The sequence below is a fragment of the Pleurodeles waltl genome, chromosome 9, assembly GCF_031143425.1.
Source record: "Pleurodeles waltl isolate 20211129_DDA chromosome 9, aPleWal1.hap1.20221129, whole genome shotgun sequence".
Lineage (NCBI taxonomy): Eukaryota > Metazoa > Chordata > Amphibia > Caudata > Salamandridae > Pleurodeles > Pleurodeles waltl.
Window position 1 is genome coordinate 620,805,198 of NC_090448.1, and position 16,261 is coordinate 620,821,458.

Genomic DNA, 16,261 nt, shown 5'->3' on the forward strand with positions numbered 1-16,261 from the left:
ATGGAGGTGGCTGTCTTGGGCTTCCCTCCACAAACTTAAGGGGCCAGAGCAGGTGTGGGGGGAGGGGCTCAGGCGCAACAGGGACTCAGAGAGCCAATCAGCTAAGTCAATTCCCTGTGGGCACTGGGTAAGGCAGCTGCTTCTCTATACACTATATTATACACTAACCCTTCGGTCTGTGTACAGGTTAATGGGACCATATCCCAAAGGTTCGACAACCGCAGAGGTACTCGACAGGGATGTCCCCTATCCTCTCTTTTGTTTACCCTGGCCATTGAGCCTCTAGGCCAGATGATCAGAGCAGGCTCAGTATATCGAGGGTGGAAATGGGGTCCATCTCATGAAGACAGGATAGCTCTATATGCAGATGACCCATACGCAAATTAAGTTTTAAATACCTAGGGATCTGGGTAACCTTTCTGCCAAAAATCTATCTCCTCTGCTAACAAGAATCAAAATGGACATGCAGAGATGGCAAACCCTCCCCTTGAATGTGATGGGGTGGGTGGCCCTATACAAAATGATGATCTTGCCAAGACTCCTATACATATTCCAAAATGTTCCCATCCTCATCCCCCACTCCTGGTTCAAAAATCTCGAAAGCATCACCGGAAGATTTCTATGGAGAGGTAACAGACATCGAGTAGTGATACAACATTGCCGGAGAGGAATGTATGATGGAGGTTTGGGTGCGTCAGATCCCTATCTGTATTACCTGGCTACACAATTGATAGTGGTCCATGACTGGTTTAATGGGGGCTGGGAAGACCCGGCGTATAAGACAGAATTGACACTTCTGGGGTTTCCACAGGTTCTTGACATGCTGTATGGAGCATCGCTTCCTCGTGACATGGAGGAAACAACCAAAGTGGTCTTCCTGGCATGGCGAGCCGCGTTAGGCCACACTAACTGGAATACTGTTATCACCCTCCAGACTCCGCTATGGAGAAGGAAATGGATGTATGCCTCCGCCACGCTAGAGGGATTCACAACATGGGACCTAATAGGCATTTCTCTGGTTGGGGACATTTGCAAAGGGAGGGCCATGACATCGTTCCAAGACCTACAAGGAGAATTTCCATTAAAACACACACAGTTCTTTGGATACCTTCAACTAAGACACGCACTGCGAACCCATCTGCCCACCACAAGCCCTATACCGGACTTTAACCCACTGGAAGCCAAAATACTCATGGGAAATATGGAGGGGAAAGGCATTTCTCAACTTTACAAAACACTAATCAACAACACACCTGATAACTTAGTCATTGTTAGGACTAAGTGGGAATCATGGCTCGGACCCCTAGAAGAAACGGAATGGAGGGATGCCTTGATGGCGCCCAAGGTATTGGCAATATCGCAAGATTCGCCATTATACAATTCTATTATTTATATGGGGCCTGTCTGACACCATCCAAACTACACAAATTCCATGCATCCTTGCCTTGTATTTCAACCTTTTTTTTCCTTCCTTTTCTATATATGGCTGGGCGCGCACTCTGAAATCGGGCTTTTTTAAAGGCAAAGAACAGGGGGCAGACAGCTTTTAAACACAATTAATGCAAAGAAATAGATTAAAACTGTGTCCTAAAAACACACTCTGCAAGATGTACGTAGCCTTTTTACTTAGAAGAAAATATGGGGGGGGGGGTTATGTGCCACAAACTAGCAAGGCAATTCACACAGTCACAGCAAAAACAAATTAAAAAAAACACACTTCAAAAGAGGCCAGGCTGCCTGAAACACAGAGAGTCCACAGTAAAATAGACACAGGTAGCTGAAATAAACAATTTTGAACAAATAATACTATTTACCCAGAAAAATCTCAGGGCTCCTTACGTAGGTCTTTTTGCAATCCTTGAACACTGGGCTGTATCAGCACACAGGGAAGATGCTGCGGCTCACAAAATGGAGGTGGCTGTCTTGGGCTTCCCTCCACAAACTTCAGGGACCAGAGCAGTTGTAGGGGGACGGGGCTCAGGTGCAACAGGGACTCAGAGCCAATCAGCTAAGTCCAGTCCCTGTGGGCAGGGGGAAAGGCAGCTGCTGCTCTATTCAGAATCTCCATGAATACAAACAAGCTGAATCCACACTTCCAAGCAAGCAGAGTCTACTTTCCAAGTAAGGGAGAGATTGTTTCAAAAACAAACAGTGGAATACTGCTGGGCGCGCACTCTGAAATCAGGGATTTTTAAAGGCAAAGATCAGGGTGGCAGACAGTTTTTAAACACAATTTCAATCACAGAAACAGAATAAAACAGCCTCCTAAAAACACACTCTGCAAGATGTATGTAGCCTTTTTACATAGAAGAAAAGGGGGGTGTTATGTGCCACAAACTAGCAAAGGAAATCACATAGTCACGCCAAAAACGAATTAAAAAAAACACCACTTTAAAAGAGACCAGGCTGCCTGAAACTCAGAGAGTCCACAGTAAAACAGACACATGTAGCTGAAATAAACACTTTTGATCAAATAATACTATTTACCCAGTCAAATCTCAGGGCTCCTTACCTAGGTGTTTTTGCAATCCTTGAACACTGGGCTGTATCAGGACACAGGGAAGATGCTGAGGCTCACAAAATGGAGGTGGCTGTCTTTGGCTTCCCTCCACAAACTTAAGGGGCCAGAGCAGGTGTGGGATGGCGGGGCTCAGGTGCAACAGGGACTCAGAGAGCAAATCAGCTAAGTCCAGTCCATGTGGGCAGGGGGAAGGCAGCTGCTGCTCTATTCAGAATCTCCTTGGATACAGACATGCTGAATCCACCTTTCTAAGCAAGCAGAGTCTACTTTCCAGGTAAGGGAGAGATTGCTTAAAAAACAAACACTGGAATACTGCTGGGCGCACACTCTGAAATCGGGCTTTTTTAAAGGCAGAAAACAGGGGGCAGACAGTTTCTAAACACAATTAAAATCACAGAAATTGATTAAAACAGTCTCCTAAAAACTCACTCTGCAAGATGTATGTAGCCTTTTTACTTAGAAGAAAAAAGGGGGGGGGGTTAGGTGCCACAAAGTAGCAGGGCAATTCACACAGTCATGGCAAAAACAAATTTAAAGAAAGAGACCAGACTGCCTCAAACACAGAGAGTCCACAGTAAAACAGACACAGGTAGCTGAAATAAACACTTTTGAACAAATAATACTATTTACCCAGAAAAATCTCAGAGCTCCTTACCTAGGTCTTTTTGCAATCCTTGAACACTGGGCTGTATCAGGACACAGGGAAGATGCTGAGGCTCACAAAATGGAGGTGGCTGTCTTGGGCTTCCCTCCACAAACTTAAGGGGCCAGAGAAGGTGTGGGGGCGGGCAGAGCTTAGGTGCAACAGGGACTCAGAGAGCGAATCAGCTAAGCCCAGTCCCTGTGGGCGGGGGAAAGGCAGCTGCTGCTCTGTTCAGAATCTCCTTGGATACAGACAGGCTGAATCCACCCTTCCAACCTAGCAGGGTCTACTTGCAAGGTAAGGGAGAGATTGTTTAAAAAACAAACACTGGAATACTGCTGGGCACGCACTCTGAAATCGAGGATTTTTAAAGGCAAAGATCAAGTGGGCAGACAGTTTTTAAACACAATATAAACCACAGAAACAGATTAAAACAGTCTCCTAAAAACACACTCTGCAAGATGTTTGTAGCCTTTTTACTTAGAAGAAAAGGGGGGGGTTATGTGCCACAAACTCGCAAGGCTATTCACACAGTCACAGCAAAACAATTTTTTTAAAAACACCACTTTAAAAGAGGCCAGGCTGCCTCAAACACAGAGACTCCACAGTAAAACAGAAACAGGTAGCTGAAATAAACACTTTTGAACAAATAATACTATTCACCCAGAAAAATCTCCGGGCTCCTTACCTAGGTGTTTTTGCAATCCTTGAACACTGGGCTGCCTGCATCAGGACACAGTGAAGATGCTGAGGCACAAAAAATGGAGGTCGCTGTTTTGTGCTTCCCACACAAACTTAAAGGGCCAAAGCAGGTGTGGGGGGGGCGGGGCTCAGCTGCAACAGGGACTCAGAGAGCCAATCAGCTAAGTCCAGTCCCTGTGGGCAGAGGGAAAGGCAGCTGCTGCTCTATTCAGAATCTCCTTGGAAACAGACAGGCTGAATCCACACTTCCAAAATAGCAGAGTCTACTTTTCAGGTAAGGGAGAGATTATTTAAGAAACAAACACTGGAATACTGCTGGGTGCGCACTCTGAAATCAGGCTTTTTTAAAGACAAAAAACAGGGGGGCAAACTGTTTTTAAACACAATTTAAATCACAGAAACAGATTTAAAAAGTCTCCTAAAAACACACTCTGCACGATGTATGTAGCCTTTTTACTTAGAAGATAAAAGGGGGAGGGGGTTATGTGCCACAAACTAGCAAGGCAATTCACACAGTCACGGCAAAAACAAATAAAAAAAAAAACACAACTTTAAAAGAGGCCAGGCTGCCTGAAACACAGAGAGTCCACAGTAAAACAGACACAGGTAGATGAAATAAACACTTTTGAACAAATAATACTATCTACCCAGAAAAATCTCAGGGCTCCTTTCCTAGGTCTTTTTTGCAATCCTTGAACACTGGGCTGTATCAGGACACAGGGAAGATGCTGAGGCTCCCAAAATGGAGGTAGCTGTCTTGGGCTTCCCTCCACAAACTTAAGGGGCCAAAGCAGGTGTGGGAGGGGCAGGGCTCAGGTGCCACAGGTTCTCAGAGAGCCAATCAGGTAAGTCCAGTCCCTGTGGTCAGAGGGAAAGGCAGCTGCATCTCTATTCAGAATCTCCTTGGATACAGACAGGCTAAATCCTCACTTCCAAGCTAGCAGAGTCTACATTTCAGGTAAGGGAGAGATTGTTTAAAAAACAAACACTGGAATACTGCTGGGCGCACACTCTGATATCAGGCTTTTTTAAAGGCAAAAAACAGGGGGGCAAACAGTTTTTAAACACAATTGAAATCACAGAAACAGATTAAAACAGTCTCCTAAAAACACACTCTGCAAGATGTATGTAGCCTTTTTACTTAGAAGAAAAAAGGGGGGGTTATGTGCCACAGACTAGCAAGGCAATTCACACAGTCACTGCAAAAACAAATTTAAAAAAAACACCACTGTAAAAGAGGCCAGCTGCCTGAAACACAGAGAGTCCACAGTAAAACAGACACAGGTAGCTGAGATAAACACTTTTGAACAAATAATACTATTTACCCAGAAAATCCCAGGGCTCCTTACCTAGGTTTTTTTGGAATCCTTGAACACTAGGCTGTATCAGGACACAGGGAAGATGTTGAGGCTCACAAAATGGAGGTTGCTGTCTTGGGCTTCCCTCCACAAACTTAAGGGGCCAAACTATGTGTGGGGGTGGGGGCGGGCCTCAGGTGCAACAGGGACTCAGAGAGCCAATAAGCTTAGTCCAGTCTCTGTGGGCAGGGGGAAAGGCAGCTGCTGCCCTATTCAGAATCTCATTGGATACAGACAGGCTGAATCCACACTTCAAGCTAGCAGAGTCTACTTTCCAGGTAAGTGAGAGATTGTTTAAAAAACAGACACTGGAATACTGCTGGGCGCGCATTCTGAAATCAGGTTTTTGTTAAAGGCAAAAAACAGGGGGGCAGACAGTTTTTAAACACAATATAAATCACAGAAACAGATTAAAACAGTCTCCTAAAAACACACTGTGCAAGATGTATGTAGCCTTTTTACTTAGAAGAAAGGGGGGGAGGGGGGTTATGTGCCACAAACTAGCAAGGCAATTCACACAGTCACAGCAAAAACACATTTAAAAAAAAAACACCATTTTGAAAGAGGCCAGGTTGCCTGAAACACAGAGAGTCCACAGTAAAACAGACACAGGTAGCTGAAATAAACACTTTTGAAAAAAAAATACTATTTACCCAGAAAAATCTCAGGGCTCCTTACCTAGGTCTTTTTGCAATCCTTGAACACTAGGCTGTATCAGGACACAGGGAAGATGCTGAGGCTCAAAAAATGGAGGTGGCTGTCTTGGGCTTCCCTCCACAAACTTAAGGGGCCAGAGCAGGTGTTGGAGGCGGGGCTGAGGTGCAACAGGGACTACGAAAGCCAATCAGCTAATTCCAGTCCCTGTGGGCAGGGGGAAAGGCAGCTGCTGCTCCATTCAGAATCTCCTTGAATACAGACAGGCTGAATCCACACTTCCAAAATAGCAGAGTCTACTTTCCGGGTAAGGGAGAGATTGTTTAAAAAACAAACACTGAAATACTGCTGGGCGCGCACTCTGAAATTGGGCTTTTTTTAAAGCAAAAAGCAGGGGGCAGACAGTTTTTAAACACAATTTAAATCACAGAAATAGATTAAAACAGTCTCCTAAAAACACACACTGCAAGATGTATGTAGCCTTTTTACTTTGAAGAAGAAAGGGGGGGAGGGGGGTTATGTGCCACAAACTAGCAAGGCAATTCACACAGTCACAGCAAAAACACATTTAAAAAAAAAAACACCATTTTGAAAGAGGCCAGGTTGCCTGAAACACAGAGAGTCCACAGTAAAACAGACACAGGTAGCTGAAATAAACACTTTTGAACAAATAATACTATTCACCAAGAAAAATCTCAGGGCTCCTTACCTAGGTCTTTTTGCAATCCTTGAACACTGGGCGGTATCAGGACACAGGGAAGATGCTGAGGCTCACAAAATGGAGGTGGCTGTCTTGGGCGTCCCCCCACAAACTTAAGGGGCCAAACCAGGTGTGGGGGTGGGGCGGGCCTCAGGTGCAACAGGGGCTCAGAGAGCCAATCAACTTAGTCCAGTCATTGTGGTCAGAGGGAAAGGCAGCTGCTGCTCTATTCAGAATCTCCTTGGATGCAGACACTCTGAATCCACACTTCCAAGTTAGCAGGGTCTACTTTTCAGGTAAGGGAGAGATTATTTAAAAAACAAACACTGGAATACTGCTGGGCATGCACTCTGAAATCGGACTTTGTTAAATTCAGAAAACAGGGGGGAAGACAGTTTTTAAACACAATTTAAATCACAGAAACAGATTAAACAGTCTACTAAAAACACACTCTGCACGATGTATGTAGCCTTTTTACTTAGAAGATGAAAGGGGGAGGGGGTTATGTGCCACAAACTAGCAAGGCAATTCACACAGTCATGGCAAAAACAAATAAAAAAAAAAACACAACTTTAAAAGAGGCCAGGCTGCCTGAAACACAGAGAGTCCACAGTAAAACAGACACAGGTAGATGAAATAAACACTTTTGAACAAATAATACTATTTACCCAGAAAAATCTCAGGGCTCCTTTCCTAGGTCTTTTTTGCAATCCTTGAACACTGGGCTGTATCAGGACACAGGGAAGATGCTGAGGCTCCCAAAATGGAGGTAGCTGTCTTGGGCTTCCCTCCACAAACTTAAGGGGCCAAAGCAGGTGTGAGAGGGGCAGGGCTCAGGTGCCACAGGTTCTCAGAGAGCCAATCAGGTAAATCCAGTCCCTGTGGTCAGAGGGAAAGGCAGCTGCATCTCTATTCAGAATCTCCTTGGATACAGACAGGCTAAATCCTCACTTCCAAGCTAGCAGAGTCTACATTTCAGGTAAGGGAGAGATTGTTTAAAAAACAAACACTGGAATACTGCTGGGCGCACACTCTGATATCAGGCTTTTTTAAAGGCAAAAAACAGGGGGGCAAACAGTTTTTAAACACAATTGAAATCACAGAAACAGATTAAAACAGTCTCCTAAAAACACACTCTGCAAGATGTATGTAGCCTTTTTACTTAGAAGAAAAAAGGGGGGGTTATGTGCCACAGACTAGAAAGGCAATTCACACAGTCACTGCAAAAAGAAATAAAAAAAAACACCACTGTAAAAGAGGCCAGCTGCCTGAAACACAGAGAGTCCACAGTAAAACAGACACAGGTAGCTGAGATAAACACTTTTGAACAAATAATACTATTTACCCAGAAAATCCCAGGGCTCCTTACCTAGGTCTTTTTGGAATCCTTGAACACTAGGCTGTATCAGGACACAGGGAAGATGTTGAGGCTCACAAAATGGAGGTTGCTGTCTTGGGCTTCCCTCCACAAACTTAAGGGGCCAAACTATGTGTGGGGGTGGGGGCGGGCCTCAGGTGCAACAGGGACTCAGAGAGCCAATAAGCTTAGTCCAGTCTCTGTGGGCAGGGGGAAAGGCAGCTGCTGCCCTATTCAGAATCTCATTGGATACAGACAGGCTGAATCCACACTTCAAGCTAGCAGAGTCTACTTTCCAGGTAAGTGAGAGATTGTTTAAAAAACAGACACTGGAATACTGCTGGGCGCGCATTCTGAAATCAGGTTTTTGTTAAAGGCAAAAAACAGGGGGGCAGACAGTTTTTAAACACAATATAAATCACAGAAACAGATTAAAACAGTCTCCTAAAAACACACTGTGCAAGATGTATGTAGCCTTTTTACTTAGAAGAAAGGGGGGGAGGGGGGTTATGTGCCACAAACTAGCAAGGCAATTCACACAGTCACAGCAAAAACACATTAAAAAAAAAAAACACCATTTTGAAAGAGGCCAGGTTGCCTGAAACACAGAGAGTCCACAGTAAAACAGACACAGGTAGCTGAAATAAACACTTTTGAAAAAAAAATACTATTTACCCAGAAAAATCTCAGGGCTCCTTACCTAGGTCTTTTTGCAATCCTTGAACACTAGGCTGTATCAGGACACAGGGAAGATGCTGAGGCTCAAAAAATGGAGGTGGCTGTCTTGGGCTTCCCTCCACAAACTTAAGGGGCCAGAGCAGGTGTTGGAGGCGGGGCTGAGGTGCAACAGGGACTACGAAAGCCAATCAGCTAATTCCAGTCCCTGTGGGCAGGGGGAAAGGCAGCTGCTGCTCCATTCAGAATCTCCTTGAATACAGACAGGCTGAATCCACACTTCCAAAATAGCAGAGTCTACTTTCCGGGTAAGGGAGAGATTGTTTAAAAAACAAACACTGAAATACTGCTGGGCGCGCACTCTGAAATTGGGCTTTTTTTTAAAGCAAAAAGCAGGGGGCAGACAGTTTTTAAACACAATTTAAATCACAGAAATAGATTAAAACAGTCTCCTAAAAACACACACTGCAAGATGTATGTAGCCTTTTTACTTAGAAGATAAAAAGGGGAGGGGGTTATGTGCCACAAACTAGCAAGGCAATTCACACAGTCACGGCAAAAACAAATAAAAAAAAAAACACAACTTTAAAAGAGGCCAGGCTGCCTGAAACACAGAGAGTCCACAGTAAAACAGACACAGGTAGATGAAATAAACACTTTTGAACAAATAATACTATTTACCCAGAAAAATCTCAGGGCTCCTTTCCTAGGTCTTTTTTGCAATCCTTGAACACTGGGCTGTATCAGGACCCAGGGAAGATGCTGAGGCTCCCAAAATGGAGGAAGCTGTCTTGGGCTTCCCTCCACAAACTTAAGGGGCCAAAGCAGGTGTGGGAGGGGCAGGGCTCAGGTGCCACAGGTTCTCAGAGAGCCAATCAGGTAAGTCCAGTCCCTGTGGTCAGAGGGAAAGGCAGCTGCATCTCTATTCAGAATCTCCTTGGATACAGACAGGCTAAATCCTCACTTCCAAGCTAGCAGAGTCTACATTTCAGGTAAGGGAGAGATTGTTTAAAAAACAAACACTGGAATACTGCTGGGCGCACACTCTGATATCAGGCTTTTTTAAAGGCAAAAAACAGGGGGGCAAACAGTTTTTATACACAATTGAAATCACAGAAACAGATTAAAACAGTCTCCTAAAAACACACTCTGCAAGATGTATGTAGCCTTTTTACTTAGAAGAAAAAAGGGGGGGTTATGTGCCACAGACTAGCAAGGCAATTCACACAGTCACTGCAAAAACAAATTTAAAAAAAACACCACTGTAAAAGAGGCCAGCTGCCTGAAACACAGAGAGTCCACAGTAAAACAGACACAGGTAGCTGAGATAAACACTTTTGAACAAATAATACTATTTACCCAGAAAATCCCAGGGCTCCTTACCTAGGTCTTTTTGGAATCCTTGAACACTAGGCTGTATCAGGACACAGGGAAGATGTTGAGGCTCACAAAATGGAGGTTGCTGTCTTGGGCTTCCCTCCACAAACTTAAGGGGCCAAACTATGTGTGGGGGTGGGGGCGGGCCTCAGGTGCAACAGGGACTCAGAGAGCCAATAAGCTTAGTCCAGTCTCTGTGGGCAGGGGGAAAGGCAGCTGCTGCCCTATTCAGAATCTCATTGGATACAGACAGGCTGAATCCACACTTCAAGCTAGCAGAGTCTACTTTCCAGGTAAGTGAGAGATTGTTTAAAAAACAGACACTGGAATACTGCTGGGCGCGCATTCTGAAATCAGGTTTTTGTTAAAGGCAAAAAACAGGGGGGCAGACAGTTTTTAAACACAATATAAATCACAGAAACAGATTAAAACAGTCTCCTAAAAACACACTGTGCAAGATGTATGTAGCCTTTTTACTTAGAAGAAAGGGGGGGAGGGGGGTTATGTGCCACAAACTAGCAAGGCAATTCACACAGTCACAGCAAAAACACATTTAAAAAAAAAACACCATTTTGAAAGAGGCCAGGTTGCCTGAAACACAGAGAGTCCACAGTAAAACAGACACAGGTAGCTGAAATAAACACTTTTGAAAAAAAAATACTATTTACCCAGAAAAATCTCAGGGCTCCTTACCTAGGTCTTTTTGCAATCCTTGAACACTAGGCTGTATCAGGACACAGGGAAGATGCTGAGGCTCAAAAAATGGAGGTGGCTGTCTTGGGCTTCCCTCCACAAACTTAAGGGACCAGAGCAGGTGTTGGAGGCGGGGCTGAGGTGCAATAGGGACTACGAAAGCCAATCAGCTAATTCCAGTCCCTGTGGGCAGGGGGAAAGGCAGCTGCTGCTCCATTCAGAATCTCCTTGAATACAGACAGGCTGAATCCACACTTCCAAAATAGCAGAGTCTACTTTCCGGGTAAGGGAGAGATTGTTTAAAAAACAAACACTGAAATACTGCTGGGCGCGCACTCTGATATTGGGCTTTTTTTAAAGCAAAAAGCAGGGGGCAGACAGTTTTTAAACACAATTTAAATCACAGAAATAGATTAAAACAGTCTCCTAAAAACACACACTGCAAGATGTATGTAGCCTTTTTACTTTTAAGAAGAAAGGGGGGGAGGGGGGTTATGTGCCACAAACTAGCAAGGCAATTCACACAGTCACAGCAAAAACACATTTAAAAAAAAAACACCATTTTGAAAGAGGCCAGGTTGCCTGAAACACAGAGAGTCCACAGTAAAACAGACACAGGTAGCTGAAATAAACACTTTTGAACAAATAATACTATTCACCAAGAAAAATCTCAGGGCTCCTTACCTAGGTCTTTTTGCAATCCTTGAACACTGGGCTGTATCAGGACACAGGGAAGATGCTGAGGCTCACAAAATGGAGGTGGCTGTCTTGGGCGTCCCCCCACAAACTTAAGGGGCCAAACCAGGTGTGGGGGTGGGGCGGGCCTCAGGTGCAACAGGGGCTCAGAGAGCCAATCAACTTAGTCCAGTCATTGTGGTCAGAGGCAAAGGCAGCTGCTGCTCTATTCAGAATCTCCTTGGATGCAGACACTCTGAATCCACACTTCCAAGTTAGCATGGTCTACTTTTCAGGTAAGGGCGAGATTATTTAAAAAACAAACACTGGAATACTGCTGGGCATGCACTCTGAAATCGGACTTTGTTAAATTCAGAAAACAGAGGGGAAGCCAGTTTTTAAACACAATTTAAATCACAGAAACAGATTAAACAGTCTACTAAAAACACACTCTGCAAGATGTACTTAGCCTTTTTACTTAGAAGAAAAAGGGGGGGGGGGTTATGTGCCACAAATTAGCGAAGCAATTCACACAGTAATGGCAAAAACAAATGTAAAAAAAACACCTCTTTAAATGAGGCCAGACTGTCTGAAACACAGAGAGTCCACAGTAAAACAGACACATGTAGCTGAAATAAACACTTTTGAACAAATAGTACTATTTCCCAGAAATATCTCAGGCCTCCTTACCTAGGTCTTTTTGTAATCCTTGAACACTGGGCTGTATCAGGACGCAGGGAAGATGCTGAAGCTCACAAAATGGAGGTGGCTGTCTTGGGCTTCCCTCCACAAACTTAAGGGGCCAGAGCAGGTGTGGGACGGCGGGGCTCACGTGCAACAGGGACTCAGAGAGCAAATCAGCTAAGTCCAGTCCATGTGGGCAGGGGGAAGGCAGCTGCTGCTCTATTCAGAATCTCCTTGGATACAGACATGCTGAATCCACCTTTCTAAGCAAGCAGAGTCTACTTTCCAGGTAAGGGAGAGATTGCTTAAAAAACAAACACTCGAATTCTGCTGGGCGCACACTCTGAAATCGGGCTTTTTTAAAGGCAGAAAACAGGGGGCAGACAGTTTCTAAACACAATTGAAATCACAGAAATTGATTAAAACAGTCTCCTAAAAACTCACTCTGCAAGATGTATGTAGCCTTTCTACTTAGAAGAAAAAAGAGGGGGGTATGTGCCACAAACTAGCAAGGCAATTCACATAGTCACGAAAAAAACTAATTTAAAAAAAAACACCACTTTAAAAGAGACCAGGCTGCCTGAAACACAGAGAGTCCACAGTAAAACAGACACAGGTAGCTGAAATAAACACTTTTGAACAAATAATACTATTTACCCAGACAAATCTCAGGGCTCCTTACCTAGGTCTTTTTGCAATCCTTGAACACTGGGCTGTATCAGGACACAGGGAAGATGCTGAGGCTCACAAAATGGAGGTGGCTGTCTTGGGCTTCCCTCCACAAACTTAAGGGGCCAGAGCAGGTGTGGGACGGCGGGGCTCAGGTGCAACAGGGACTCAGAGAGCCAATCAGCTAAGTCCAGTCCGTGTGGGCACGGGGAAAAGCAGCTGCTGCTCTATTCAGAATCTCCTTGGATACAGACAGGCTGAATCCACCCTTCCAAGCTAGCAGAGTCTACTTTCCAGGTAAGGGAGAGATTGCTTAAAAAACAAACACTGGAATACTGCTGGGCGCACACTCTGAAATCGGGCTTTTTCAAAGGCAGAAAACAGGGGGCAGACAGTTTCTAAACACATTTAAAATCACAGAAATTGATTAAAACAGTCTCCTAAAAACTCACTCTGCAAGATGTATGTAGCCTTTTTACTTAGAAGAAAAAAGGGGGGGGGGGGTTAGGTGCCACAAAGTAGCAGGGCAATTCACACAGTCATGGCAAAAACAAATTTAAAGAAAGAGACCAGACTGCCTCAAACACAGAGAGTCCACAGTAAAACAGACACAGGTAGCTGAAATAAACACTTTTGAACAAATAATACTATTTACCCAGAAAAATCTCAGAGCTCCTTACCTAGGTCTTTTTGCAATCCTTGAACACTGGGCTGTATCAGGACACAGGGAAGATGCTGAGGCTCACAAAATGGAGGTGGCTGTCTTGGGCTTCCCTCCACAAACTTAAGGGGCCAGAGAAGGTGTGGGGGCGGGCAGAGCTTAGGTGCAACAGGGACTCAGAGAGCGAATCAGCTAAGCCCAGTCCCTGTGGGCAGGGGGAAAGGCAGCTGCTGCTCTGTTCAGAATCTCCTTGGATACAGACAGGATGAATCCACCCTTCCAACCTAGCAGGGTCTACTTTCCAGGTAAGGGAGAGATTGTTTAAAAAACAAACACTGGAATACTGCTGGGCACGCACTCTGAAATCGAGGATTTTTAAAGGCAAAGATCAAGGGGGCAGACAGTTTTTAAACACAATATAAACCACAGAAACAGATTAAAACAGTCTCCTAAAAACACACTCTGCAAGATGTTTGTAGCCTTTTTACTTAGAAGAAAAGGGGGGGGGTTATGTGCCACAAACTAGCAAGGCTATTCACACAGTCACAGCAAAACAATTTTTAAAAAAACACCACTTTAAAAGAGGCCAGGCTGCCTCAAACACAGAGACTCCACAGTAAAACAGAAACAGGTAGCTGAAATAAACACTTTTGAACAAATAATACTATTCACCCAGAAAAATCTCCGGGTTCCTTACCTAGGTGTTTTTGCAATCCTTGAACACTGGGCTGCCTGCATCAGGACACAGTGAAGATGCTGAGGCACAAAAAATGGAGGTCGCTGTCTTGTGCTTCCCACACAAACTTAAGGGGCCAAAGCAGGTGTGGGGGGCGGGGCTTAGCTGCAACAGGGACTCAGAGAGCCAATCAGCTAAGTCCAGTCCCTGTGGGCAGAGGGAAAGGCAGCTGCTGCTCTATTCAGAATCTCCTTGGATACAGACAGGCTGAATCCACACTTCCAAGTTAGCAGAGTCTACTTTTCAGGTAAGGGAGAGATTATTTAAGAAACAAACACTGGAATACTGCTGGGTGCGCACTCTGAAATCAGGCTTTTTTAAAGACAAAAAACAGGGGGGCAAACTGTTTTTAAACACAATTTAAATCACAGAAACAGATTAAAAAAGTCTCCTAAAAACACACTATGCACGATGTATGTAGCCTTTTCACTTAGAAGATAAAAGGGGGAGGGGGTTATGTGCCACAAACTAGCAAGGCAATTCACACAGTCACGGCAAAAACAAATAAAAAAAAAACACAACTTTAAAAGAGGCCAGGCTGCCTGAAACACAGAGAGTCCACAGTAAAACAGAACACAGGTAGATGAAATAAACACTTTTGAACAAATAATACTATTTACCCAGAAAAATCTCAGGGCTCCTTTCCTAGGTCTTTTTTGCAATCCTTGAACACTGGGCTGTATCAGGACACAGGGAAGATGCTGAGGCTCCCAAAATGGAGGTAGCTGTCTTGGGCTTCCCTCCACAAACTTAAGGGGCCAAACTAGGTGTGGGGGTGGGGCGGGCCTCAGGTGCAACAGGGGCTCAGAGAGCCAATCAACTTAGTCCAGTCATTGTGGTCAGAGGGAAAGGCAGCGGCTGCTTTATTCAGAATCGCCTTGGATACAGACAGTCTGAATCCACACTTCCAAGTTAGCAGGGTCTACCTTTCAGGTAAGGGAGAGATTATTTAAAAAACAAACACTGGAATACTGCTGGGCATGCACTCTGAAATCGGACTTTGTTAAATTCAGAAAACAGGGGGGAAGACAGTTTTTAAACACAATTTAAATCACAGAAACAGATTAAACAGTCTACTAAAAACACACTCTGCAAGATGTACGTAGCCTTTTTACTTAGAAGAAAAAAGGGGGGGGGGTTATGTGCCACAAATTAGCGAAGCAATTCACAGAATAATGCCAAAAACAAATGTTAAAAAAACACCTCTTTAAATGAGGCCAGGCTGTCTGAAACACAGAGAGTCCACAGTAAAACAGACACATGTAGCTGAAATAAACACTTTTGAACAAATAGTACTATTTCCCAGAAATATCTCAGGCCTCCTTACCTAGGTCTTTTTGTAATCCTTGAACACTGGGCTGTATCAGGACGCAGGGAAGATGCTGAAGCTCACAAAATGGAGGTGGCTGTCTTGGGCTTCCCTCCACAAACTTAAGGGGCCAGAGCAGGTATGGGGGTGCGGGGATCAGGTGCAACAGGGACTCAGAGAGCCAATCAGCTAAGTCCAGTCTCTGTGGGCAGGGGGAAAGGCAGCTGCTGCTCTATTCAGAATCTCCTAAGATACCGACAGGCTGAATCAACACTTCCAAGCTAGCAGGGTCTACTTTCCAGGTAAGGGAGCGATTGTTTAAAAAACAAACACTGGAATACTGCTGGGCACCACTCTGAAATTGGGCTTTTTTAAAGGCAAAAAACAGGGGGCAGACAGTTTTTAAACACAATTTAAATCACAGAAACAGATTGAAAAAGTCTCCTAAAAACACACACTGCAAGATGTGTGTAGCCTTTTTACTTGGAGGAAAAGGGAGGGGGGTATGTGCCACAAACTAGCAAGGCAATTCACACAGTCAAGGCAAAAACTTTTTTTTTTTTAAATCACCACTTTAAAAGATGCCAGACTGCCTGAAACACAGAGAGTCCACAGTAAAACATAAACAGGTAGCAGAAATAAACACTTTTGAACTAATAATACTATTCACCCAGAAAATCTCAGGGCTCCTTTCCTAAGTCTTTTTGCAATCCTTGTACACTGGGCTGTATTAGGACACAGGGAAGATGCTGCGGCTCACAAAATGGAGGTGGCTGTCTTGGGCTTCCCTCCACAAACTTAAGGGGCCAGAGCAGGTGTTGGGGCCGGGGCTCAGGTACAACAGGGA